The sequence below is a fragment of the Sceloporus undulatus genome, chromosome 2, assembly GCF_019175285.1.
Source record: "Sceloporus undulatus isolate JIND9_A2432 ecotype Alabama chromosome 2, SceUnd_v1.1, whole genome shotgun sequence".
Lineage (NCBI taxonomy): Eukaryota > Metazoa > Chordata > Lepidosauria > Squamata > Phrynosomatidae > Sceloporus > Sceloporus undulatus.
The window spans coordinates 237,953,557-237,980,229 of NC_056523.1; the positions used below are offsets into that span (position 1 = coordinate 237,953,557).

A 26,673-nucleotide genomic window follows, 5' to 3' on the forward strand; every position below is an offset into this window, starting at 1 on the left:
CTTATTCTAGTAACAGGAAATTTAAGCAATACAAAAAATAGAAATGAGTTCACATTAAATAGAACAAGAGCAAGGAAAGAGGAAGTCTTTCCAAAAGACACACAACCCAGTTGTCCTAGCTTCACTGTTTTCATAGATTCTATTTTATAAATTCCCTTTAGAATGAAATCACTTAGTTCACTGTCTTCAAACATGCCCTTTGCTTACATTCTCTGGTTCAAAAGTTCCTTTTCTACAAATATCATTGATTTTCATCTGGTGATTTTCATTTTGCATTCCTCCCTTCTTAGTTCAAGTCAGGATTAAGTACACTTCCCCAGTCCAGTTCAATGGCCTTGTTTTAGGGCAAACTTTTTTCTCCATGTTTAGTTACTACTCTAAGCCAGCAGCAAAATTTCAATTTACTTTTAAACAGCAGATACTCTTTAAAAGGCATTATAAGCAATAGGTAGGATATCACGCAAGTCACACTGAGAAATGCTATCACAGGACAAAAATGCTTGTTTGTTCCACATTGTGCCAAGTTATTTTATATGGCTTAAATAACTGACCCTAGAAAGGGCTAGTCTGTAAAAACACCTATACCCAGATTAAAAATATATGAATTTTAAGGTCCAAGAGTGTACTATAAAATAAGCAACCTACTGTAAACAGTGACTAAAAACACAATCTGTGCTCCTTAACAATCTTTTCAATATTTTAGGTACCAATTTGATTTTTAAATATAGGATCTATGCTTCTGTTTTTCTTTCTACCCCATTATTTTTCCTCCCTGTTTTTTGGCTTATGTCTGGAATTTATTTCCCATATGACAAATAGGTTCATCTCTTTGGCAATTTTAAGAGAATATTCAGGACTGTGTACTTCCAAGTAGCCTGATTGGCATTTGTATCCCCAGGGTTGGTGTCACCCCAGCATAGTCATTCAGGTTGTCAACCCCAGACTCAGAGCAGCTAGGCCAACAGTTCCTCAGGATCAGATCAGGGATCTATGGAACAGAAAGGCTCTGGTCTACTTGCTACCAACACCGTAATCCAGGTGGTTGTGGTCTCCCCACCTTGTTTGCAAGACCCAAATGGGTCCATGCACCATTCAGCAAGGGGGGAAGCCTCCAGGAGTATTTCAACAGCATCCCAGCCAGCCTCCTCACAGGGTCAGGTTGGTTGGATTGGAATCTTCCTAGAATCTTCAGTCTCCAGAGGTATCAGTCTACCTGTGGAGATGTGCCTCAGAACAATTCACACTGGAAGGAAGACACCCCCTCTGAGATGTCACCAGATGCAATGCACACCTCCTGCATCTACTAGAAATGCCCCTACAAATTGGCAGGAACAATTCATTGTATGTTGCCCCACTTTTTCAGCTGCTTTAAAAACGTCCCAGTTTCTTTCACCACCTTCCACTTTTCTCCTTTGTCCTCAGTTTACTTCAATTGCTGCAAATGGAGTTCAAAGTGCAAAAGAAGTGTGCACTCAAGTTAGAGGAGGGAGAGGAGAGGTGAGAGCAGAGTCTTGCATTTCTCAATAATGTCACGCAAACGCCATTTGCTGCAGCTTCTCCTAACTTGTCTGGTCTTCCTCATTAACACCTTTTGCCATCTTGACCATACTCTGATGTTGCTTGGCCACATATGTCCTGGTTTTCACTTGTGAAATGTTGGAAGGTATGGGGCTATCTGTTTTTCAGTTCTTTCAGTTGACATCCCTCCTTTGCTTTCCCATCCTTTCTTATTTGTGTCTTGAAGTTCTGAGGAGAAATGCAACCTGGTCAGGATTCAAATTTGACTGTGGTGTTTAGAGAGATGCGAGCAATTATATCAAAAATAAATGTGTTGCCACATCTGTTAGTGGCTAGTGTTGCCACATCTGTTAGTACAACACAGTCTAATCACAAATCATTTGAAATGAAGTTGGGGTGAGACTTCATCCTTCCTCCAGCTAGGTAGCAAGCTCATCCCTCATTCCCAATTTGTGTTCCTTGAATCATGGTGTCTTTAAGGAGAGTCCAGAAAGTCAATTCAGTACAAGGACCTCAGTTAGTAATAGTAATAAAATTTATTCGGTCTTTGACCAGTATAGACCTCAGTTACATTTTTGTTGTTGTGTGCCTTCAAGTTGCTCCTGACTTGGAGACCTTAAAGTGAATTTATCACTGAGTATTCTTCACAAGATCTGTTTAGAGGGGGTTTGTCTTTGTCACCCTCTGAGGCTGAGAGAGGTTGACCTTAAACCACTATACCATACTGGCTCTATTACATTGTACCATATTATTATATATAACATATAATATAATATTTATAACAATGAATATCAAACAGGATATTAAATATATTAAGCATAATTGCCTCACATTTCTAATCTAGTTTTCATTTTGGTGGTGGTGGTAGAAAAATCCCTGCTCTAAAACAGTAGTGAGATTTTTCTTTCTTTCTCCTGAACAAGAAATGCTAAAAATGATATCAGACACTGATTGAAAAGAAACATATTTCCATTGCCCTCTTGTATTAAGGCAAGAATAAACTTTTCAGTGGTTAAACTAAAAATTAATTCTAGGTTTTTGCTTTTTGTCTTTGTTTTGTTTTTGCTTGGAAAATGATAGCATCACACAATTAATCAATGTTCCAGTTATTGTTTGTTTATAATAGCATTAGCATTGCATTGGCTATTTTGTAGAAAGCACACTGATTCCCCTAATGCATTAGTTACTTTGAAAAGGATATTTCAAACTAATTTATTCTGACTTTTTATTTTTCATTGTATTATTCAGAAGAACTAAAAACCAACCATCCATTTTTTTCTAATTCAGAAAATAAGCTTACAGTCATAATATGAGGGAATTTCAGAATGATATGGATAAATCAACAATTACATGTGATTTCTAGTATAACATTATTTTATAAAATGTTGTATGCCATACCATGTGAATTATGAATTCACAAGGTGATAGAGAGCACAGTTGCAATCCTATATCCACTTACCTGGAAGAAGGCTTCACTGAACTCAGCGAAACCTACTTCTTAGCAGATGTGTATAGGATGGTGCTACTGTGATCCAATTTCTAGGAAATGTATAGCAATAAGTATGTCTAGAGTTCTTAAAGCTACATGAAACCTTGTAGGAGCAAAACTGGGATGAACTGCTCTCACATGTGCAACTGGAAAAAATATCATTTTCCTTAACAGCTTTGTTGTGATAAATAGGTTAAGATTATTTCATTATGTGTTGTAGTGATTATGATTCTCCTGTTTCCTAATACAAAAGCTTTCTGGATGGGATAATTCTAGGCTTTGGGAACCCTTAGTATTGTGGTCATTGATGGGGCCCACAGCTACACCACTGTCCTCCTCCAGTGGGCTTAACTAACTGTGGTGCTCCTCCAGTTGTCATGGGAAGGTCTCAGTACCCTGGGAACAATATCCATAGCATTGTGTAAAATTCAGATGGTGGGGCCTAAAGCTAACCATACCAAAAAATTAAAAGTGGGCTCACTGTAGGCAAAACTGCTCCCTTTTGCTGATTCATATTTAGTTGTGATCCCATCAGTTCTGGAGGTTTGCTTAGACAGTTGTGTTTTCTTTACCCAAGTGTCCATGATCCATGTTACTTGCAATTTTCTTTAAAGATTATCGCACCAGCACTGACCTTCTCTCAGTCGGCTCTCAAACTTAGAAGAAGTCTGTGCGTTTGAAAGCCTGGTGTGTCTCCTCATCCTCAAGGAACCATCAGCTCCCTCTAGCTTCACTGAATTGCTGCAGGAGAGGGAATTTCCTCTGAACGCAAAGTTTCCATTCAGAAGAAATTCCCTCTCCCTGAACAATTCAGTGACGCTAGAGGGAGCCAACAATTCCCTGACACTGAGGAAGTGCACCAGGCTTTCACACATGCACACTTTCTCAACATTTGAGATCCAGTTGAGAGACGGTAAGTGCTGGTGTGACAATCTACTTTGTCCCCACCACAGGCAATTGTTTTGCTATTGGAATACAGCATTTCCCTGTCCTTCTGGTAGTCAGTGCTGCTGCCTGCCCCCTTTTGAAAGGTTGGGGGCACTTCTGTGACACCTTTCCTCCTTATGGAGAGGGAATGAAGATAATTGGTTGCTTTTTTTCCCCTCACTTTAGAAAGGGACAGTCAATAAGAAGGGGGGGGATGTTTTATAGTCTACCAGTGGTGTGGTGTAGTGCTTCTCTATTTATTTGGACACCATCTCCTCCTTTTTTCTTATCCCATTGGCTTGGTTGTGTTCATTCTACTACTGATTTTCCTTCAGGCGTCACTTGTGTGAGCTGACATCTTCTGTGTTGTTAGATATCACTCTCCTCCATTTGCTGCATGGTTGTGTTGCTCCCCACTATTTCCCCATCTTTTCTAGCCTTGGTAATTGTTCTTGTTCTGTGCTGCTAATACTTTTACCCATTTGATCACCCTCTTCATTATCCTGTCAGCTGTAGGGAGTGAATGTAATTGGGGAAGTCAGCCAATGAACTGGTTGTTGTGCATGGAGTGATCTCTGCAACAACTATTCCTGTCTATTGTCTCCATCTGCCATTTTCTGCAGCATTTGTTAAGATTTGAGCCTAGGTTTATCCAGTTACTATATTTGGGCTAATGTAGGAATTGGAGGGGGCTATCAGAATTAGCTGAGGATAACCTCCTATTTCACTCTGTGCATGCCGTGCCATTGGGTGATTGGCTTTCCTCTTATTTTATGGGTAAGCTGGCTGTTTTAAACAAGTTAATTTGACTTGAGCTATTTTTATTATTTTAAATTTGGCCAATTGGACTTGTGTTTGTTGAATTATTTTATATCTCTGAAGTTTTCCTGAGTCAATTTTCATTTAGCATTATGTGGCACAGTGTAGTCTAGGTGACTGCAAATTCAGACTTTCTAACAGACAAGTTTGAGCGATAATGCGATGATAGATTTGTCCACCTAAGCGTGTCATAGCAATCCATCAAAGGAATCTTAAGGAACTCTTAGAAGGACTGACAGGTGAATTCAAGACCTTTCCTTTGTGTACAAAACTGGAGGATTCAGTTGTAGCAAGACAGTAGGTGGCCAGGAAGGAGCAGCCAGAAGCTGCTCCGAGCCCAGTCACTACAGATCCATGGCAAACACACATTGTGGCCCCAAATAGGAGTGGAAAAGATCCTCTCCTTTGGGGGCTGGATTTGAGTTGCCTTAGGTGGCCCTGGAGCAACTTCCAGGTGCTGCAGGGGCATGCACTGTGTAAGTGCTATGCCTCAGGAGTGGCTGGAAGCTGCCCTTGTCTGCCTGTCTGTTTTGGGCCATAGTTTCACAGACACCTTTGCGTGTGGGTATCTCATCCACAAATTCCCACAATGCTTAATGTTAGCATAGCTAACTGCTTTCCATGTTAACATAAATAAAATTAAGCCCATGTTTAAACTCATATTTGTTGTCCTCTCTTTATACCCGATTTAGGGAGCAAATGAAGATGTATGCAACTAAAATAAAAACCTGCAGTCATTTATATAAATGATGTATATGTCCTTTTGAAATGTAAATTTGGTTATGTTGCATATTTGTGCCATATTTATGCATAATACTTCCTCCTCTGCCCAGACCAAATATTGTATGGATCATACTATAGAATCATAGAATCATAGAGTTGGATGAGACCGCAAGGGCCATCCAGTCCAACCTCATTCTGCCATGCAGGAAATCTGAATCAAAGCATCCCCAACAGATGGCCATCCAGCCTCTGTTTAAGACCTCCAAGGAATGAGACTCCACACTCCGAGGGAGTTTGTTGCCCTGTCAAACTGCTCTTACTGTCAGGAAGTTCCTCCTAATGTTGAACTGGAATAGAGATTACTGTTTATATCAAGGCCTTATAATATAGTGTATTTTTCCTCCCTGTGAACCAAAATATAATGTTTTCAAAATGCAGACCTCAATTTGAAAGAAAATGCCTTGCAAACAGCACTTATTTGTCCCTTCTTTGGTCTGGAATCTGAACTTAATTTTTAAATACACTAAGAATATAAAGCTACTTCAGAAATACGGTTATGTTTATTAAAAAATTAACAGTCATCATAATTCCTAATTTTTAGGCTCCATTACCTGGAGGAGGTTCCAGAATGCAGTCTAATAGAACTAATGCCCTTCCTGTACCCTATGGAATAATTGAATGAATGCAGTAAAGAATCAAGGATGCTTAAATAAAATGCTCGATAAAGGCTGCTGAGCAAAGAAATTGATGAAGTTTATGAACATGGTGAAGAAGGCATCTAGTTACTGGAAGAAATAGCTTGAATTTTCAAGACAGGTTATTCAAAACACAGTGTCTTTTAGTTTGTATGGACATAAATAAGCAGTATAAGTAATTATATAGAATATGTTTTTATTTTGTAATGACACAGTTCTTTTTTATTAATGTTATTATCAACATTGCCAATTGGGCATAACAACACTATTTGGAACATATAATCAACAAAATTATTCCAATGCATCCGGGGGGAAGACATTGAAAATTACATGGTTAAAGTCCAGATTATTTTTAAAAATCTATGGCGCGTTACAGACCGCCCGTTTGGGGCAGCCTGAAAGCGGCCCTTTCCCTGCTGTATCGGGGCCTCAGCTGCCACAACGGCAGCCTCCGAGGCCCAGATCCGCCGCTTTCCAGACTGCGGGGAAGCAGCAAAGGGCCGCTTCCCCACGGCCTGGAAAGGGGTGTCCTTGGGGCTTCAAGTGACAGTGGGGAGGAGGAGAAAGGGGCCGCTGGCTCAGCCGTCTAAAGGCTGCGCCAGCAACGCAAACCTCAGAAGGCGCCCTTGCGCGGCACGACGATGTCACGTCCGCATCACCTCGTTTGGAGGCGGCGCATTTGTGACGTCGTAATGGCGGCCCCCGTGAGGAACGGGCACCACCATTTTGTACGGACTGGGTCCGTACTAGGGTTAGGGGCGTCAGGAAGTGATGCCCCTTTCTAACCCTAGTATGTCCCCAGGACGTACTTTTATGCCCGTTTGTAACGGGCCTATGTCTATTCTATTCTATGATTCTATGATTCTATTCCAATTAAACCTGGAGGTTTGGTGGTGTAGATTATGGGATTCTCTTTTAATGGAAAAACCTTCTGATAGAATGACCCCCCCCCCCCCATGGAAATGGTATATCATTTAAAGAAATATTATTTCCCTTTTTGGCTTTTTAAAATTTCACTTCATATTTAAGTCTGTTACCAGGAAACCATATACACTTCTGTATGATTTTGAACTTTATTGTGTGCAGTGACCACAATGCTTTGGTTACTGAGAAGTACAGAAGTATATTAAAGAGGTAATAAGAAATTCTGTGGATCTGTATTTACAAGATCACATCCTCACTGACAAACAAGAGTACCTATTTTTGTTTATGAAATTGTGATGCATGCTATATATTCATATCATACATTTTAAAGTTCACGTATTTCAGAGCTAAAACTTGAGATATTTATTTTCTTCCTAGCCTAGTTTTATTTTATTTCCTTTGCTGTTGTGCAAAAGCTTTTAGACATTTTTAATTCTACATAAAATGAGCAAAACTTTAACCTATCACATGTGCATTATATACAGTAGTGTGTTGCAACATGCAGATCATTAAACTTGCTGTACTAGAGGCATATTTTTGTTCAGTAATGGGATTACTAAACCTCACATAACAGTGAACACTGTTTGGAAATGTTTGAAATTGGCAAGTCGAAATACTGAACATTAGGCAGAGATAAAGTCTGTGGCTCTTCACTTATTACAAAATGGTTTGCCTGCCAACCTTTCATGTATGTTAGCAACTCAAACCAATCAAGTTTCTTAATAAACCAACAGGACTTCAGCATATTGTTGAAATCATATTTAATGAAATGACCAGCGAAACTTGGCCAGTTACAAAGAATGCATTTGAGTAGGAAGTCATAGTACAGTGGGCTCTTGGTGTCCGCTGGGGTTTGGTTCCAGGGTCCCCCGTGGATAACAAAATCCATGGATGCTCAAGTACCATTAAATACAGCGGTACAGTAAAATGGTATCCCTTATATAAAATGGAAAATCAAGGGGTTTTTTTTATATGTTTTCGGAATATTTTCAAGCAGTGGATGCTTGTATCCGTGGATTAAAAAAAATCTGTGGATAAGGCAGGCTGACTGTACCACTAGTAGTAGTATTTCCTAGGTATGAGGGTGTGTGTATGTGTCCATTCCTAGTTCCGAAATGAGCAGTATAGTATTTTGAAGGTTAACAGAATTGTATTGACTGTAATATAGTTTCCAGCTGTTTTAATCCTTGTTTCAAAGTTCATTGCAAATTGATTTTCATAAGACAAGTGTGTTTTTCCCTCACTGGAAAAGACACTTCTAGAAACCAAATTGACAGAAGAAATGTTTCCTCTTACAACCAAGCAAACAGCAAGAGCTCAGAAGGGATACATCAGGTTGTGCCATAAAATTGACATATCTTGTCAGTTCTTCAGTGCTTGCTAGAAATGATTGCTCTCTCATTTTGCACCTGTGTTTTTGACTTCTGGTTTTTTCAGAGCCACTATATAGATCATTTGTTGCATTTATCTACTTAGCTAGTATTTTCTTGAAGACTTCCAAGAAATATACATTTAAATTCCAATGCCTCAGGAAGCAATAGTACTTTACACCGCAGCATTATTTCATTTGTCATGTAGCCTTGATGGCATATGTGTATGTCTGTGTATTTTTCCACCAGAGTGATTGCTCTACTGATTTATTCCTTGAATAAATTCATTACCACTTTTGTTTGTTTTAAAGTTCTGACATAATCTTGAAGGATTTAATATGAAAGAAGAAAGTTCTAGTAATATTAGGAGCACTTTTACTACTAGCAGTATTGATAAAATATGGATATCCCCAGTATTTGGAAACACATAGTTAATTAAGTTGCTACATTTTTAATTTGTTAGACTTTCCATAATATGGAAAATTTCATGGCACATATCAATAGATGTCCAAACTAACATTCAGATTAATCTCATTGTGAAATTAATGATATGTAATTATAATTTGTTAGGTTGGGTACCTCCCCCAAATTTACAGTATATGACTCTGTTTCTAGGGTCCAAAATACACTGCAGAAATAATCCAGTTTGAGACTGCTTTAACTGTCCTGACTCAATCCTAGGGAATGCTGGGAACTGTAGTTCTGTCAGAGAGCTCTGGTGCCATGATAAACTACAGTTCCCAGGATTCCCTAGCCAGGGCAGTTAAAGCACCCTGGATTATAATCAAACTGAATTATTTCTACAGTATGTTTTGGATCTAGGTGGGCCTGTTCTGTAATGGCTTTCTTTGAGAAGAAGACAAGGGGCACAGAGAACATCTGGAACACAGGAGCAAGAGAAAGGGCAGGGAATTAGTAGAAGAGCTGGGATCAAGGAACATGTGAAAAAGAATGGAAAAGAAGAAAAAACAAGATTTCTGGCCTAGAATGGAAGAATGTAATTGGAGTGTGGGAAAGAGATTTGTGTGCTTGAGAAGGAAGCATGAGACTTTCAGGCTGTCAGGTGCTTTTGCCTGTAAGGGTGATGTTGGTATTTTATAGGAGGTATTGTGACTCCCTTACAGTCTCCTTCATTATTGTTACTCTGATTTTTATTTCATATCATTGTATGGAGTTCAACATTGTTAATTATTATTTGGGGTGGGCTGCAATTAATCCCTTTGTAATTCTTTAGTGTGTTTATTATTGCTGACATGGTTATCAATGTAATTTTGAAGCCTAACATTCTAGTCTCTGACACTCTGTCTTTTGATTATAATAAAGGTAGACTGATTTTAGGACTTCAAAAAAAATTAAAGCGAAGATGTGAGGTGGGGGATATTTAAAATGGCAGAATATCGTGTAGAATACTAGACTAAGATCCAAAACACACTGCAGAAATAATACAGTTGGAGACTTCTTTAAGTGCTCTGATTCAGTGCTAGGGAATCCTGGGAATTATAGTTTATTGTGGCATCAGAGCTCCGTGACAGAGAAGGCTAAATGCCTCACAAAACTACAGTTCACAGAATTCCTCAGCATTGAGCCAGGGCAGTTAAAGCAGTCTTTAGTGGTATTATTTCTGTAATGTGTTTTGGACCTAAGTAAGCCAATGCAAAAGATGAATATGAAATAGTTGTTAAGCAAAGGTAGGAAGTTAGAGGAGATGAAATGTAGGGAGTGTGACATCTCTCAAAGAGGATTGGCATCATCTCTCAAAAATGTATTTTGTAATATGGATACTCCAGAAAGAACGAAAGGTCAAGATTGAAAACAGAAGGGCTTTACACAAAACTGGTTGTTGAGAGAGAGAGAGGTGGTCAATTCATATTATAAAGACAGAGCTTGGAAAAAAATACTTTTCAACTACAATTCCCACAATCCTCAACACAACATGGCCAGTGGATTATGGGACATGGAATCCCCCCTCCCAAATAACCTTTCCCAACGCTTTGATTATGATGAACTGGGGAAAGAGTAGAAATACTGAACACGATAGGAGTGAAAAAAGTAACTTGAGAATTTTGCTATTTTGCTACCACTGGGAAGCAAGTGGTGACACTGTTCTATTCCAGGAGCCATAATTGTAATCAGCAGTTTGCTTGTTTGTTTGCTACGCTTGTATTTTTTTGTTTCTGAAAGGCCACTGAGAAATTAGCTGGAAACTGCCACAACCTTGTTAATAAACAATCATCCTTATCAGTTACTTCTTAATTAGAAGGCAACTAGGCAAGAGAATCACAGAAGAATCAGTACTGGCTTGTTTCAGAAATTCTAATGCTTGAGATTGCTTGGAGACTTGTCCAGAGCACATTAATAATTTGCATCGGCCACAGCTAGGATTCAGGGCATTCAGCCCAGTTGCGTCCACTGTCCCTACAAGAATTGTAGCGATAATGAGAAAGTCAGGAAATTACCACGAATCTACAGAAACCTTGACTCAGTCAGTAAACAACACACAAGGTCATGTATACCAAAATGAAGCTGAAAAAGGTGAGACGTGGACCTAAATAATACCACAAATGCAAATAGGGCTTACTAATACATTGAAATTAATAAATGGATAAATAGATAGAAGAATAAGAGATCTGGGTTCTTTATTCAAAAAAGGTATAGGAGCTATAAACACATTCTTCTAGAACTGGTGTGTCCAATGCAGCATCAGCAATTGAAAAATGAGGGGGAAATAACTATATTATTGCAATTCCAGAAGGCCACAGTTGACTGTCCTCTAGCATAGTAGAGATGTGCACCTTCATTTATTTCATACCCCCCAGGTATAAACATTTCAGTGTTTCTTTCCTTGCTGGGTATGAGGGTTTCTGAACAATTTTCAAGCATTACTTGGAAAAAATGTCTTTTCTGTGCAAAAAAACAATATTGTTGTATACACTGTTTCTTTATTCAGTATTTTTTTTGTGCAGAAAATACATTTTGTGCCCCACATGTTTGCTAGGCATAAAAATCATTCATTTTTGCACAAAGAAAATTTCCCCAATTAAGTCTGCAGTGGCAAAGAATATTGCAAATATTCCCCTTTTTCTTGATAGAGTGATTCAAGTGTGAAGATATCTTTTATTTCACTGAGAATGTGAATATTATTCGGTATTCTTTACATCCCTAGTTCACAGAGACTTGAAATCCAAGCTGTTCTACAGCGATATCCTCTGGAATTTTGTGACCTAATGTGAGCTACCATCAGCAATATATTTTTCCCCTATGGAACTTGATGCTAGGATAAGTTGGGTTTTCAGGACTGCCTGCCACCCCACTTTTACCTCACTGGAAAGGTGTTTGTGCTGCCACCATTATAACTCTTGCTAGTCCACAGACATGGGATGGGGAAAGGGATTGGCATCATAAACACCTTTTCATTGGGAAAAGGAAGGGGTGGTTATTACTGATTTCCCCTCAGCTTCCAACTCTGTATATTCCTAAATATCTGATCCTTCTTTTCACAACAAGAGCACTGAAATGAGTGAAAGGCATGGATGATAAAGGCCTCATCCACCCAGGGCAGTGGTTAGTGGCAGGGCTGGCTTCAAAAGTTATTATTTTGCAGTTCATACCCTTTCAATATTTTGGCCCTGGAGAAAGGTAGCTGAGAGAGTGGAAGTATTGTGAAGAAAGGATGAAAAAATCAAGGGGGTGACTTTCTTTCACTCAATTTCCTTGGCACTTTCCTTCTTAAAAAAAATAATAATTATAAAACTGCTAAGACAGTTTTTCACACAGGACATCTATTTGGGCAAAATGAGAAGAAAGCAAGTAGACCAGTCACTTATACTTTGAAAACCATGACAACCCACAAGACAAACATATTCACAAATGAATTTCATATAAGTGTTTCACTGTTTGGTCAAGGAAACAGAAAAACCAACCAATAAGCAATATGCAGCATTAAGCGGTGTGGCACAAACCACTATCAATTACTAATCTGGACGAACCATGTTTTTCTTTAAGACTTAAATCAACTGTTTCTGTAATTTTTCGAATTGGATACTAATTGGTGATGTTTAAAACATTTACTATCACTTTATATTTGCTTCCTTGAAAATTCCTGTGATTAAAATGTGAGGAAAATATTTTAAATAAGCACACACAAACCTGTTACTGTAACTGCTGTCTTAGGTTGACTTTTTCAGTTTTGTGCTACTTCAGCATTTTCTTCAAATTTCTGTGTCACACTGACAAATATTTTCTGGGTTTTTTAAATTATTATTATTTATTTCAGGTCTCAGGGTGGAGAATTCAGGACCGAATCAAAATCTACACACTCAGGGTAAGATGTGCTACATTTTTGCTGTGATGCAATTAGTATGTTTAGAAACCATATTCCTGTGGATTTGGTTCATTGCTCAGTGACTGAGAATAGACATGTTTTGCTTTCTGAACATATTTTTGGGGTACTGGGGAAGAGGTGGCATTTTTGAAGGCAGATGGTTTACTCTAAGAAGAAGAAAAATCACCCACATTTCTATATAGTATTATTGCAACGTTATGTTTCCCTAGTAATTCTACCTGCTACCCTTCTTTTATTGATAAATGTTTTTCATAGCCTGTATTTTGTGGTAACCTACATGGTTGTTTTAAAAAACTTGACTGTGTTAAGTCAAATCTTGTTCATTATTGTGAAGTAATCATTTTAAAACCAAGTGATACTCTTTTCGGAGTTTCTAGTCCTATTGTTTTGGAACGGATAACATTTCAGAGTGGATTTTAAAACACAATTGAGATATAGTTCATTATAAAAATAGCAGATGCCATCGTTGAAGTAAATATAATTTGTAGAAACTGGAAGCCTCATCAAAAGAGATTTTATGAAGATATATTTCATGAAAATATATTTAGAGGCTACCAGAAGGAGAAAGCATTATTTGTGTTGTCACCTCTGTTGCTTCCAAAATGGTTTTAATAACCAAACTATAATTTTTGTATGACCTGATGTTATATTGTTCTGAATTGTTGTTCACCGCCCTGGTTTTTAGAAGGGCGGTATACAAATAAAGTTTTTATTATTTATTATTATTATTATTATAATGTCATACCTCCAGGAAATGAAGTTGTGCAGCCATTTCAATGAATCAAAATTATGTCAATCTTGTTGGGACAACTGCTGGATTTTTTTTAACAACTTACTTATTCCATAAGATACAAAAAATGTTTGCATAGAAGTACGTCATACTAAATTCAGTGGAACATACAATAATTGTATGTAGGGATCCAGTCTACTGAAGTTTTAAAGTAAATGAAGTAACTGTTAAAGCTGGACTGACAACTTTAGTGTTGTTTTCAAAATGTACTGTAGGGTTTTAAATTGTTCTGTAGGATTACGGGTAATAAACTCAAGTGCTTGTTTATACAAAGAGATGCTCTAGTTAGCATTCCACTGAGATAAAGCTTATAAGGTAGCATCATTTGTATTACACAAATTAGCTGTCATACACAGCACATTTGGGCAGACAACAACCCCCCTGAAGAGCAGAAACCCAAGCCCAGAGGAACCAACCTGTCAGCTCTGTTTTGAGGTTTTGTAGACTGTGTGAAAACTGCAGTATCAAATATATTCTAGGAAAAAGTGACGTGCCTAACCACTCCTATTCCCTGGAAAAAGCAACAGAAACTCTTTAGTGCTATACGTTTGAGTAGCATAAGATAAATATTTATGAAAGCGGCTGGGGAAACTAAGGGGTTTCTACAAACATGTGACGTATGTCTAAAAAACATTGTCCTCGTGATGTTGAACTTGTAGATCTTGCTTTCTGTTGAAATATCATTTTTTCTGAATGTTAGGGTGGAGAGCTTATTGTTAGGTCACTGTGTGGAGACATACTGTGGAAGGACTTAAAGAGGGTTAGTTGGATATTACATGAGAAGTGTGTGTGCAAGAGAGTTCAGATCTGTAGAGACTACTCCAATATGTCTGCCTAGCTGTCTTGTATTCATGTTTGCCACCCTACCCATGGATCATAGAATTTGCCCAATGATCATATGTGTCTGGAGCGGTCCTGGCTTGGAGTGGTTTTTATTGCCTCCTATCTTTGTCAGCAGTTCCAAACTGGGGTCTCCAGATGTTGCTGGATTACAGTTTCCTGAATCTCCCCATTTTTTCCTGGGTTTTCTGGAAACTGAAGTCCAGTAACATATGGGGACCCAGATTTGGGAAACATTGCCCTATCAGAGGAGAAAAGAATAGTCACAGATGGTTGACTTAATGGATTACGTGGACATTGCAGTTTCACAAACAATATAAACAGGCTGATAAATTGTCACAGGTTATGCCAGTTTTGTGGATAGAATGAATCTGAATTATATATTGGAAGCAAAGAAAGCTTAATAGCAAAAAACAATTTTGGGAATTTTTGAGTGGGGATGAAAGTTGCACTCATCTCCAAGGAAATTCAGTGAAGGTTATACAAAATAGTATTGTTTGCTGAAGGAACTAATGATTCTGGAATGATTTAGCATCTCCAGTTGTGTTGTCTCTGTCATTATTACTGTGCTATATGCTTTCAAAAGTACAGGATGACAAAGAAATTCTGCTTTTTAAAAAGGCAGATGAACTTGGCATTCTCCTGTTTCACTATTTTAGAACTCAAATTTCTCTCTTTATAATAAAATGGTGCATAGAATGACTGCATTAGGTTAATTCCTAGATTATAGGATACAGCTGAAATGAAAAGGTTTCAAAACTTTAATTTTATGTAGTCTAGGAAGGGGAAAAAGATGTTTAAATGGAACAAATCTAATTCAATTATATAAACTTTAAATGGAAGTACTTGATAATGTCAGAAAGATTAGCTTCTTCTAGGACAGGATAAATGATGAGTCTATGAAGCAAAAGACAGCTCCAACATTTAAATTCAAAAGAGCACCAAGAAGTTCTTTGTATAACCTGGCAAAAATATAGAAAAGTCTTACAGGTACCATTTCTCCAGCAAGTTTAAGTACTTTTCAGCTATTCAATAAAAACAGTGTATGGTTGGTCATTATAGACCAGCAGGCAGCTGATGATAAATATTCCAGACTTAGCAATTGAAATATGTGTTATATTTTCTATAATTTATTTTAAAAAATGGTTGCATTTAAATAACTGATGAAAATAGGGGATAAATCAACTATATGTAGTTGGATATGTATAATTAGTTAGTAGTTTGAATTTCTTCCGTTGAACATATTGGAGTTCATTGATGTTCCCCCTTCCCACTTTATCCTCACAAGACCCCTGCTAGGTGGGTAAACATGGCTCAGAAGATATTAGAGTCTCCCAGGCCTCAATCTATCACATCAACATCTATAACACACTGGATCTTTCATAGGTTTCTAATGAGAGCTTTTTGTGTTTTGTATATCACATTCAGTATATCCTTGTGTCTATTCCTCTTACTGTTATTTGTTATTGGAGCCTCCTGCTGGATACAGTTAGAACCAAATTTCATAAGAGGAAATAAATGTGCCTAAAACTGGACCCTTGAATTACTATGAACACTCTGAATGTTGTTCCATAAACTTAATCATACGTCATGTGCTTAGAAAATCTATAAATGTGTGAGGAAGTTGGGAATTCTGATTTGCTAGCTTTTTAACACATTGTATATCCTCTCATGGTTATATTCCCCATTTGGCCATGGAAACCCACTGGGTGACTTTGGAAGAGTCACACACTCTCAGTCCCAGAAACCTCTGTGATAGGTTCCCCTTAGGGTCACCATAAGTTGGAAGTGTTGTTTTGAAGGCAGAAAACATCAACAAATATCCTCCCACCTATTCCCCCATTTGTATCCCCCAAATGCTCCACAGTGGCTGGTACATGCAGCTGTAAAACATACTATACTATAATTCGTGCAATGCAAATGTAAGTTTGCCATTTAATTAGGTTTTGTTTTCCAAATAAACATCTAGATCATTGCATCTCATATCTGTCTCACTGATTTGAAAACTAGACAAGTAATTTCCAAACATCTTGTACACATCATATTTAGTTGCGCAGAAACCAAACAGTTTTTGACTAAATGGCTCTGCATAGTGTACACCTACTCTTACTTCTATTAACCATTGATTTATGCTTCAATGTGAAATTATTATATCAGTGCTTAAACTAATCAGGGAAGTTTCTGACATTAGGCATGTCAGAGCGAAAACAGTATTTCGGTTCAGTTCTTCTGTACTTCAGTCTGCTATTTGTTACCATTCTATGTAATTCTCTTTAGAAGGATTGAGTGGGAGAATGCCTCGAGACAGGCATATTGTCAGTGATGGGGTGGCCACCTCCTTGGTTCTTCCAGTCCATTCCAAGCTGCATAATTCACCCTTTCCCCTTCTTTCTGTATCTTACAGCTTCCAGATTCCTCCCACTCATAACAGCAGGGTTTGCAGTAGTGAGAGAAGATCGTGCACTTTTTGGGTGTCATACCTAGCAGGGGGTGTAAGTAAAAAGGTTGCCCCATCTTGTAATGATGCTGCTTAGAAGGAATGACTCAGAAGAAGTTGAAAGAGCAGGGCTGGGGAGTCACCTTGTCACTTTCTTAGAGTGAAATGTATCTGAATCAAACTGGGATGTGGGCAGCATTCTTCTTTGTAAAAGCTGCCCTTCCTCAAGAACATCTTCTGAATGATGTCAACATGATTATATTCCTTTCCCCCAAGACAACCCATTCTGAATCATCACCTCTTTCCTCTCATGTAAAAGTGGAACCATTGCATTATTACTTAGGTATATTCTACATAAAACTAGCAGAAAAAAAGAATTGAAACTATTCAAAATTGGTTGGAGAGACTGAAGTTAGTGAAATAAGTGCCATATGTCTCATCTATATCTGATGGGAAATGTTTAGCTGGGTCTTATGTAGCCTGACAGATCCCCAATATCTTGGTTACATAAGCGTTATATTTTATTTGGAAAAAGAAGTTCTTGAAAACACCTTGAAAACACAAGAATCTAGGCTTATCCATTTATTGAAATGGAAGACCTCATTTCAGAGCTTCCTTGGCTGCATCTGCACTGCAAAAATAATCCAGTTTGACACCACTTTAACTGTCATGACTCAATGCTATGTAATGAAATTCAATGCTCTAATGCCCCCAATAAACCACAGTTCCAGAATTCCATAGCATTGAGCCATGGTGGTTAAAGTGGGGTCAAGATGGATTATTTCTGCAGTGCAGATGCAGCCAAGGAAGCTCTGAAATGAGGTCTTATCAACCAGATTAATGTGACCAGCTCACAGCTGAAGTCAACTACCAATTAAGGATGTTAGCTCCAGTTTCCAATCCAATACATAAATTTAGGAGCCAAACAAAGAGAGATTTACAATTAGTTACTTCCATATGAAATGAAATGAACAAACAAAATATTAGCTATGTTTTGCAGGAATAATGTTTACTGATGTGGTGTGGAGGGACTGATGTGGTGTGGAGCCACTCTTACCTCTTTGCTCTTTATGTCAAGACAAGAAAGTTTTGTTTACAGGTAAGACATTTCTTTATGGGGTAAACAGCTTTTAGAAAAGTGAATTAAAAATAGAGCATTTGATAGCCTTGGATTAGATTGGTTGTGTCTACATGGGCCAGAATATTCCAAGAGTAAACTGGAATATTGTAGCCCTGTCGCTGGTCTGACATCCCCCTACATTACCTGGGCACTGCGAAGCAACGTTGGGTGACTGTTCACATGTGTGTCCTGCTGTACCATTTGCACTTCTGGCCTCAGAAGGAGCAACTTGTGCTATGGGTGGCACAGCAGGACTCACGTGCAAACAGTCCCACATAAAGTGCATTGTAGTATCTAACTAAGATGTTACCAGCACAAGGACTACAGTGACTAATTTATAGAAACACAAAATGATCCACAGATTAGAAATGCTCAATAAACATTCAAGTATCCCAAAAGGGGACACCATAGATTGCAGTAACCACAGGACCATAGCATTAATCTATGTAAGCAAAGTGATACTCAAGATTTTACAACCAGGGCTTTTACTGTATATGGAGCAAGGTATTGCAGATATCCAAGCTGGGTTCAGAAATTAAGAAACACTAGAGATCATATTGCAAAGTACACTGACTATTGGAATGCACTAAATAATTTCAGAAGAAAATCATCCTTTTCTTTACAGATTGCAGCAAAGCATTTTATTAAATGGATAATTAAAAATGTGGATTATTCCAAAATACAGATTGTCCTGTACTGTGGACAAGAGGCCACTTTCAGAACAAAATGTGAAGCAACATATTAATTTCCTGTTGACAAGGGACTCAGAGAAATCTGCATTTTATCACTATATCAGTTTCACTTTTATGCATATAATTTACATGTAATGGAAAGCAGGAGTAGACTCAGAGGAAGGAAGTGTGAAATTTGAAAGAGTTTAATGAACATAAACAATTTCGGATACATAACTTTAAAAGGCTGAAGACACTGAAAGAGATGTTCTATACCTTGACTCAGGCATAAATCAAAATGAGGATTAGGAGAAAACTAGGACTTGGAAAGGCTAGATCATATCCTCAAATATAAAGATATATAGTTATATATCAAAGGGAATCACCCATGGCATAGCCTTTCTGTTTTCTGTGTAAAATTATGAAACCTGGCTGATCTTTTAGTAAAACTTAGGTGATAATCCCTCCCTCAGCTGATCCGTTTACACTATTATCTGAGACAATCATGCTTTTTCTGACATACAGAAATAATTAGTCTTGGACATTCTAATAATAACTATTGCCAATAGCTTATTATCAATTATTATCAGATTGATTTCCTGACATGCCATAGCAATCCCTCTCAGTACAATTATTCTTAGTTGTTGTCACCTTCCAAAAAAATGAAGGAAATTCTACTATGCAATTACTTTATATTCAAAGACCGTGTCAATATCTGCTTATCATAAGCCTGGAGTGACTCACATTTACAAAGGAAGCTGAATAGAAAATGCAAATTAAAAGCTAAAGGTAAAATTATTTCTTTCATCCAAATTCCAATGTTCTTATTAAATATCTGAAACGTAAATTATTTCAAATCCAGCTGAACTCAAACTTTTCTGTTTACTCATTCAGAAGCTTGCTAACTTCAGCAGGACAGTGGTGGAGGGGGATTGTTGCTCAAAACTGTGACATGGTTTTGCAAAAGATATGGGGTTTCTGGAGAACAAGAGATACCAAAGGAGTATATGCTGGATCATCATTCTCTGTCACCCCATTAGTATCTAGTCTGCTCAGGGTTGTTGTTGTGTGCCTTCTAAATTATGTTGACCCTAAAGTGAACCTATCATGAGGTTATCTTGGCAAGCAAAGGTTTGTCATTGCCTTCCCCTACAGCTGAGAGCACACGACTTGCTGAAAGGTCAACAGTGGGTTCCATGGTCGAATAGGGAATCGAACCCTGGTCTCTAGAGTTGTGGTTTCTAAACAGAGGTGGAAAATCTCTCAGGGGCTATGCATGCAGTCCAAAGCAGTGGCCTCCAGCCACTACTTTGACAACCAGATTAAGGCCACAGCAAACACATGCCACAGCCCCAATTTGGTCTTTCCAAGGTGTGAAAGGGAGCCACAAAAAGCAGCTCTTTTTGTGCCCGAAAAGGGTGCCATAGCCATGGTACTGCAGCTTTATAGTGCTCCTTCAGCAGTGCATTGTGTGGACGCAGCACCGGGGAGTGCCTTGATGCTACGTGCCATTCGGTTTGGTGCACGGTGTTACACTGCCCTGAGGGCAGAGCCAGAGCGTGCATCGTGCAGACATTACACCCCAACTCTGCCCCCAAGCTGGCCTTTCAGGTTGGTCTGTACATGGCCTTTGTCTTGTATTTCTTGCCTTTATTTTCTTAATTCAACCTGCATTTTCTTTCCATCTTCACTTCACATGGGGTTGTCAGACACTGGTCAAATAAAATGCCCTCCCCCCTGTCATTTTGACTGTTCAAATGATGTATGGCCAGTTCAGCACGAAAACCAGCACTAGTATACCCCAACCCCCTCCACTAATGAAGTGAAATAATTCACCTTTTGGCATGACAAGTATCCAGGTAAAATTGGGCCTCCTGTTAGTAGGACAAAATGGTGGCAATTAGAGGGTTGCAAAGTATTGCTGTGCCTAATGAAGCCTTTTTAGCACTATTCTAAGTAGATTTCTGACACCGGACAGAATAACATACCCCTTTCCTTTGGCAGAGTTGAGAGATTACCACACAAGGCTTTAAAATAGCTATTAAACGTCCAAAACACACTGCAAAAATAATCCAATTTGAGACAGCTTTAACTGCCCTGGCTCAGTGCTAAGGAATCCTAGGAATTGTAGTTTATTGTGGCACCAGAGCTTTCTGACAGAGTAGGATCAATGTCTTGCAAACACTACAGTTCCCAGAATTCCCTAGCATTGAGCCAGGGCTGTTAAAATGGTCTTGAACTGGATTATTTATGCAGTGCGCTTTGGACAAAAGTTACAGAATAGCACCTTTGGCAATACTTATTACACAACACTGTCTTTGTCTTTTCCTTGCTTTGCTATCAGGCATGGTGGTTAGGGCATCCCTTTTCACTGACAGAGAAAATCTGTTAATAAGCTCCCAATCACCCTGCAGTCCCATTATTCTCCAGGTGTGAAATGTCAATTCTACTTCAGTTCCAATATTAGCAGTCATATGATGTTAATGTCTCCTCCTCTTCACCTGTCCCCCCTCCCTCTTTCCATACTTTTATTTGTTTTTTCTGCTTTCTTGTTTTTCTCCCTTTTAAAAAAAATTTAAACTGCAATAGCATAACTCCAGAATTGTATTAAAAATAAACTAATATAATATAAAATCCAAAAGACACATTGGGAAGGACATAGGGCAGGGAAGCGGGTTTCAGGGGGAGTGCAAAAGAAAGCGCAAGGGCCCACTGATAGCAGAAACAGCTCTAATTGCACTATTGTGGAGATGTGCAATAATGGCTGCTCCAAAACTGAAATGCCTCCATATTCTTTAACTAATGTGGTAAGAATGGGTCTTGTGTGAAATTCCTTAGTCTGATCTCACCTCATTGTCAGTCTCAGTGACAAAAGCAGACTCAGGCGATTATCACACTACCATTCTTAAAGCGTTGCTATTCCACTTTAACTGCTCTGACTGCCTCTTGTTGCATTTTGGGATTTGTAGTTCAATCGGGCCTAAGAGATCTATGATTGAATATTCTAAATGCCTCCTTCCTAAACTACAAATCCCAGAACAAAACAGGACGCAGCTAGAGCAGTTAAAGTTGAATAGCAAGGTTTTAAGAGTGTAGTGTGATAATCTCCTTAGTCTGGCCTAGGAATCACATTTTCAGTAACAACAGGCTTACTCTTCTCATAATCCTTTTTTTGCTGGGATTTGGCTTTTCCACATTTGCAGGCTAGCTAGAGGGGAACATGCTTGAGAGTCTACATGGTGCAGAATGAACACTACCCACAGATTAACCAACTGATCGCAACCATCCTAAAATAGGGCAGTATTTCTTATTCAGAAGATAGGACTTTGCACACCAGCCCCCCAGTTCCTTGACATCTTCATTTTCAGAAATGAAGCATTAGCATCATATGAAGAACAGGAAACAACAGCGATAGATTCTATACAGCAATGGGATTCATGCTATAACAGCAAATCCAGGGAGAATTAGAAGCAATAGTATTGTATGCTCCCAAAGTTAGCCTAGTTTTCATTTCAGAAGCCATCCCTCCCAGTGGGATCTACTTGAATCTATATTGGCAGGCAGAGCACTAAGCATATACTTCTAACTGGGTTATCTAGCCTCTAGAGAGAAAACTCCATGATACTGTGCCATAAGATCTAAAATGGAAAATACTGCAGCATTCATGGCTCTGCAAACTGTTGTAAGCATCTTGTTCTGAATTAATCTAACTGCACAGAGAATTCTATATGGGAAAAACAAACATGTCTGGTTAACTATCTGAATGGTGGATGGCTTGAGGAAAGGCCCACATCTTGATATCTCATAAGCCCTCTTCAGGCATTACCACATCTTCTTCAAGAGGGAGATCCTGACTCTGGCCCCCTGCTTTGTTCTTTCTGTCACAGGGGAAGTGATGCATCTAAAAAGGATAGGTTCCTTTTCATACGGAGTCTCTCCTTGTGAGCAAGAACCTTGGAAAGTCAAGAATCTTTTCCATATGAAAAAGATTCACATAAACATGCCCGGCACAGGCCCTTGTTTAAAGTTGTGACCCTTGTTTAAATCAATAGTTTATGTTTTGTCCATACACTACATTTGGTCTGGAGATAATTTTACAATTGATATCTAGCAGGAACACTATGGTAAATTGCCAAAGGAAAGCAATCTTTTCTGAGGCAACATGGGAATAAAGTGTGTGTATATACACATTGTTAGGGCAGTGTCTTTTCCCCCTCAGAGCCTGGTGTGTCAAAAATAATTAATTTTGGAAAGTACAATCACTCAGTTTCTCTGACACTTTTTTTATCAGCTGGCATCAACGTTTGTATCTAGCCTGAAACTTTCCCCTTATTTGGGAAATGTTGGTATGCTGGTACATCATCAAGATAAGAGTTCTGTTGATTTTGCTGATAAGAAGATACTGCAGTGAACTGTATTTACGAATGAACTTGAAAGCACATTTAAAGTTGCAAAAGACTGTTACTAGGATGTTTGTAATTCGTGCAGTAATATAATGGATTATATTTCATTGTGCATCTGAATGGAATACAGTATCTATTATGTCAACATTACATGACAGATTATTAATACACTGCCACTTTTATCAGTAGATACCAATCGGCAGTGACAGCCATGAACTTGAAACTGCTCTGTTTCCCCCTAAGTATCCTTGCCTTCTAAATCACTTTCCTCCTCTCAATATAAATGATTTTCTGCACCACAAAGAACAACTGTATGCATTTGTCCTGCCACAAAATTGATGACCTTCAGGTTGTTAAGTAATATATTAGTGCACAACAGTAGGTCATAAATCAACATACAAATTAGTTTTGTTCATGCTGCTTTCTACCAAATAATAGAGGGCTTGTCTATGTATATAGTATATGGGCAAGTTGGAAATTCATATTTGCAACATGCACACTGAAGTTATATGGTCTACCTTGCTATCCTATAATTGGATTATAATTGTTAGATTTCATGGTATGTTCATGAAGGAAACAACTGAGCTGTCCACTGTCCCATTCTGAAGTGTGATGCAGAACATTAAGGATTGAGCAAGCACATTGGAAAGAGCTGGAAATCACATTTGGGACTTTTATCCTCCTTCTATATAGATAAAAGTATGTGGCTAGAATAGCTCTTATGTGAGGTGAACCACATAGCAAGACCCCAGTGAAACTATAGCATTGCTGTCATTTTCTGAAAGCATTTCTCTATAGAGAGAAGAATCAATTATGTTCTTTGTGATGGGCTTCTTCAGGATAAAGAGAAGAATTGTTATTTATGCTATATCACTGTTATAGGATTAGAATGCATGACAAGAAAAATGCTTACCAGTATACAACTACCATTTGAGGAGTGTAGGTAGGAAAACATAGCTTAGAGATAAGAGATCTATCGGCCCTTGGCCATTTTTGAAGTTTGGGTCCAGTCAATCCTTTGGTTAATTGGAATGGTTGAATGAATGTGTGACTTGCATCTTTTCATCACATGAAGAGTTCAGTATTTGCTTCAGTTAGTATCAAGAAAATGCAGACACCCTTGGGCATACTCTGTAAGCAACAGCAGAAAGTGGATCATTTCTTTTCTAATTTAAGGCGCATTCCCCCTGGCTCAGTAGCTACCTAATCCTTTATTTAATCATGCTGAATTTCCTAGAATTGCTAGTGGACATTTTCACCCCATATGAAACACAGCCTGAGCAACTAAAACAGAATCAGAAATCAAGGGTGAAACAGTGGAGCCATGGTACACGTATTGGTTGTAAATCCAAACATATCATTGTTTTAAAAACAACAACCTTGTTTTGCTTATTAGAATTATATTGGAAGAAAGTCTTCTGACTAGCTGTCATATTTTTTCCCAGGCCTGTAGGCTAGATTTTGCTTCTGCCGTATGTTCTTCATTTTGCATAAATTACTTTTAATCAATGAGATTTACACATCTGCATCATTATCCTAAAAACGATGTTCTAGCATACTGAATTGCTGATGCCTGAAACAGAGAAGCAAATGTCACCATCACTGCCCAGTTCAGGTACATAATACTTAAAGCTAAGGGAAGCAATGTTGCACAGTGGTTTCATGTTGGATTAGGATTCCAGCAGACTAGGATAAGACTAGGTTCAGCCACAGAAACTCATTGAATGATCTTGGGCAAATCATACTATTTCACCCTTAGAGGAAGGCAATGGCAAATCGTGCCAAGAAAACCCCATGATACATTCACTTTAGGATGACTTGAAGACCACAACAACAACACAAGCAAAAGCTAGGCAGGTTATTTTGCCCAGTAAGCAAAAATAAAATGCAGTGGGCCCTCTGTATCAGCAGACTTGCCATCTGAGAAAAGGAGACTCATAAGGGAGAGGGTGGCACAGAAGGAGGAGGAGGAGAAGCAGGTAGCGGTAGTGGGAGCAGTAGTGGGAGCAACAGGAGGAGGAGACAGAGGAAGAGGAGGAAGAGGCAGTGGTGGCGGTGGGAAAAGAAAGAGGGAGGAGGAAGAAGAAGAAGAGGCAGTAGTGGCAGCAGGAAAAGAAAGAGGGAGGAGGAAGAGGCAGAGGCGGTGACAGTGGGGTAAAGAGGAGGAGGAAGAGGAAGAGGCAACAGCACTGGGAAGAGACAGAGGAGGAGGAAGAGGAGCAAGGAGGAAGAGGAGGAGGTCCCCTGCTACCCACCATAGTGAGAGCAGCACAGTGGGTTTCCAGCAGCTGCATCACCATTGTGGAAAATGGGACTTGAGCATCCGCAGAGAGCTCTGAAACGGATCCCCATGGATACTGAGGGAGAACTGTAAAAAAAAACATAAGCAATTCTCCCCATCTCTGGAAATAAAAATACAGTATGAACTCATTGAATAACCAAATCTTTTCTATCTTTTCATGGCACCCACACATGCAGCCTGAGACAACCATCTCAGTCTGTCTGAAGAAGGAGCTGGCTCTGAAGTGAAAGTGTGGGTGCTTTCAAATTAAGGATGTAATTAGGGATGCCATTCTTTATTTTATTGAAAGAAATGGTGGTTAATGTTAGCATTCTTTCTACTATTCATAGTGTGAGACATATTCTGTAGAAAACTGAACTTTTTTGCACAGAAATCAGCTTTTTGTACATAGGAAGCAGCACACTATTTTTTGTGTAGATTTTTTTTTTCTGTACAGAAAATGCTGCTGTTGGGGGCATTATAACAACAACAACAACAACAATAACAACATTTATTACGGCACACAGCCAGCACAAAGCAGTAAAAGGTATTCGTGAAATTCAAGGAAAATATGCTCATGTATACACAACATAAGTAAAATGTGGTTACAGTTGGGGACATTATGTGCAAAATTCACACATGGTACTTTAATATAGAAAATTGTATTTTCTGTGCAGCAAACAACATTATCTGCACAGAAATACTACTGGACTTTCATCAGTCCAGGATTTTCCTCATCATATTTTCCTGACACTCAAGAAACACATTTTTGAGTATTTTTTCTAAATATTTCCAAATGTTCTTTCCATCCATTTCATATCCAAGTGCTGCAGTGTGAAATATATGCTGTGCAAACTGAATGAGCATCCAACTCTCTCTAATTCAAGTGAGGTAAATACATCCACCTTCTAATAACAACAACAACAACAATAATAATAATAATAATAATTTATATTCCGCTTAATCACTTGGGATCCAAGTGGATTACATCAATAAAACAAGATACAGTTAAAATTCTAAAAAACCCTATCCCTCCCCCCAGTATAAAAACATAGTTATACTAAAAAGAGATTAAACCAGAAAGAGATTAAAACAATAGTATAAAATCACAGTTAAAATCAGTTGAGGATTTGTAAAAAGAAAAAGAAAAAAAGAAATGTATAGCAGGATCCAGATAAGATGGAAAGTGGGGTGGAGAAAAGAGGAGAGAAGTGGGGGGGGGGGGGGGGGGGGGGAGACAGGAAAATAGAGGTGGGCCTAGTCTGGAAAGGCCTGCCGGAAGAGATCCACATCCCTGAAATATATAAGAGAGTAAAAACAATAA

The 26,673-nt window shown here is 38.5% G+C and overlaps 1 protein-coding gene across 48 annotated transcripts in view; it reads left to right on the top strand.

Moving 5' to 3' along the window:
* PTPRD (protein tyrosine phosphatase receptor type D) overlaps positions 1-26,673 on the top strand; it is a 1,118,901-nt gene that overhangs the window by 191,651 nt on the left and 900,577 nt on the right. For all 48 annotated transcript variants that reach the window (XM_042455420.1, XM_042455423.1, XM_042455433.1 and 45 more), the window contains exon 4: positions 12,739-12,786. The gene's annotated coding sequence lies outside the window, so the exon portion shown is untranslated. The remainder of the gene's footprint in view (positions 1-12,738; positions 12,787-26,673) is intronic.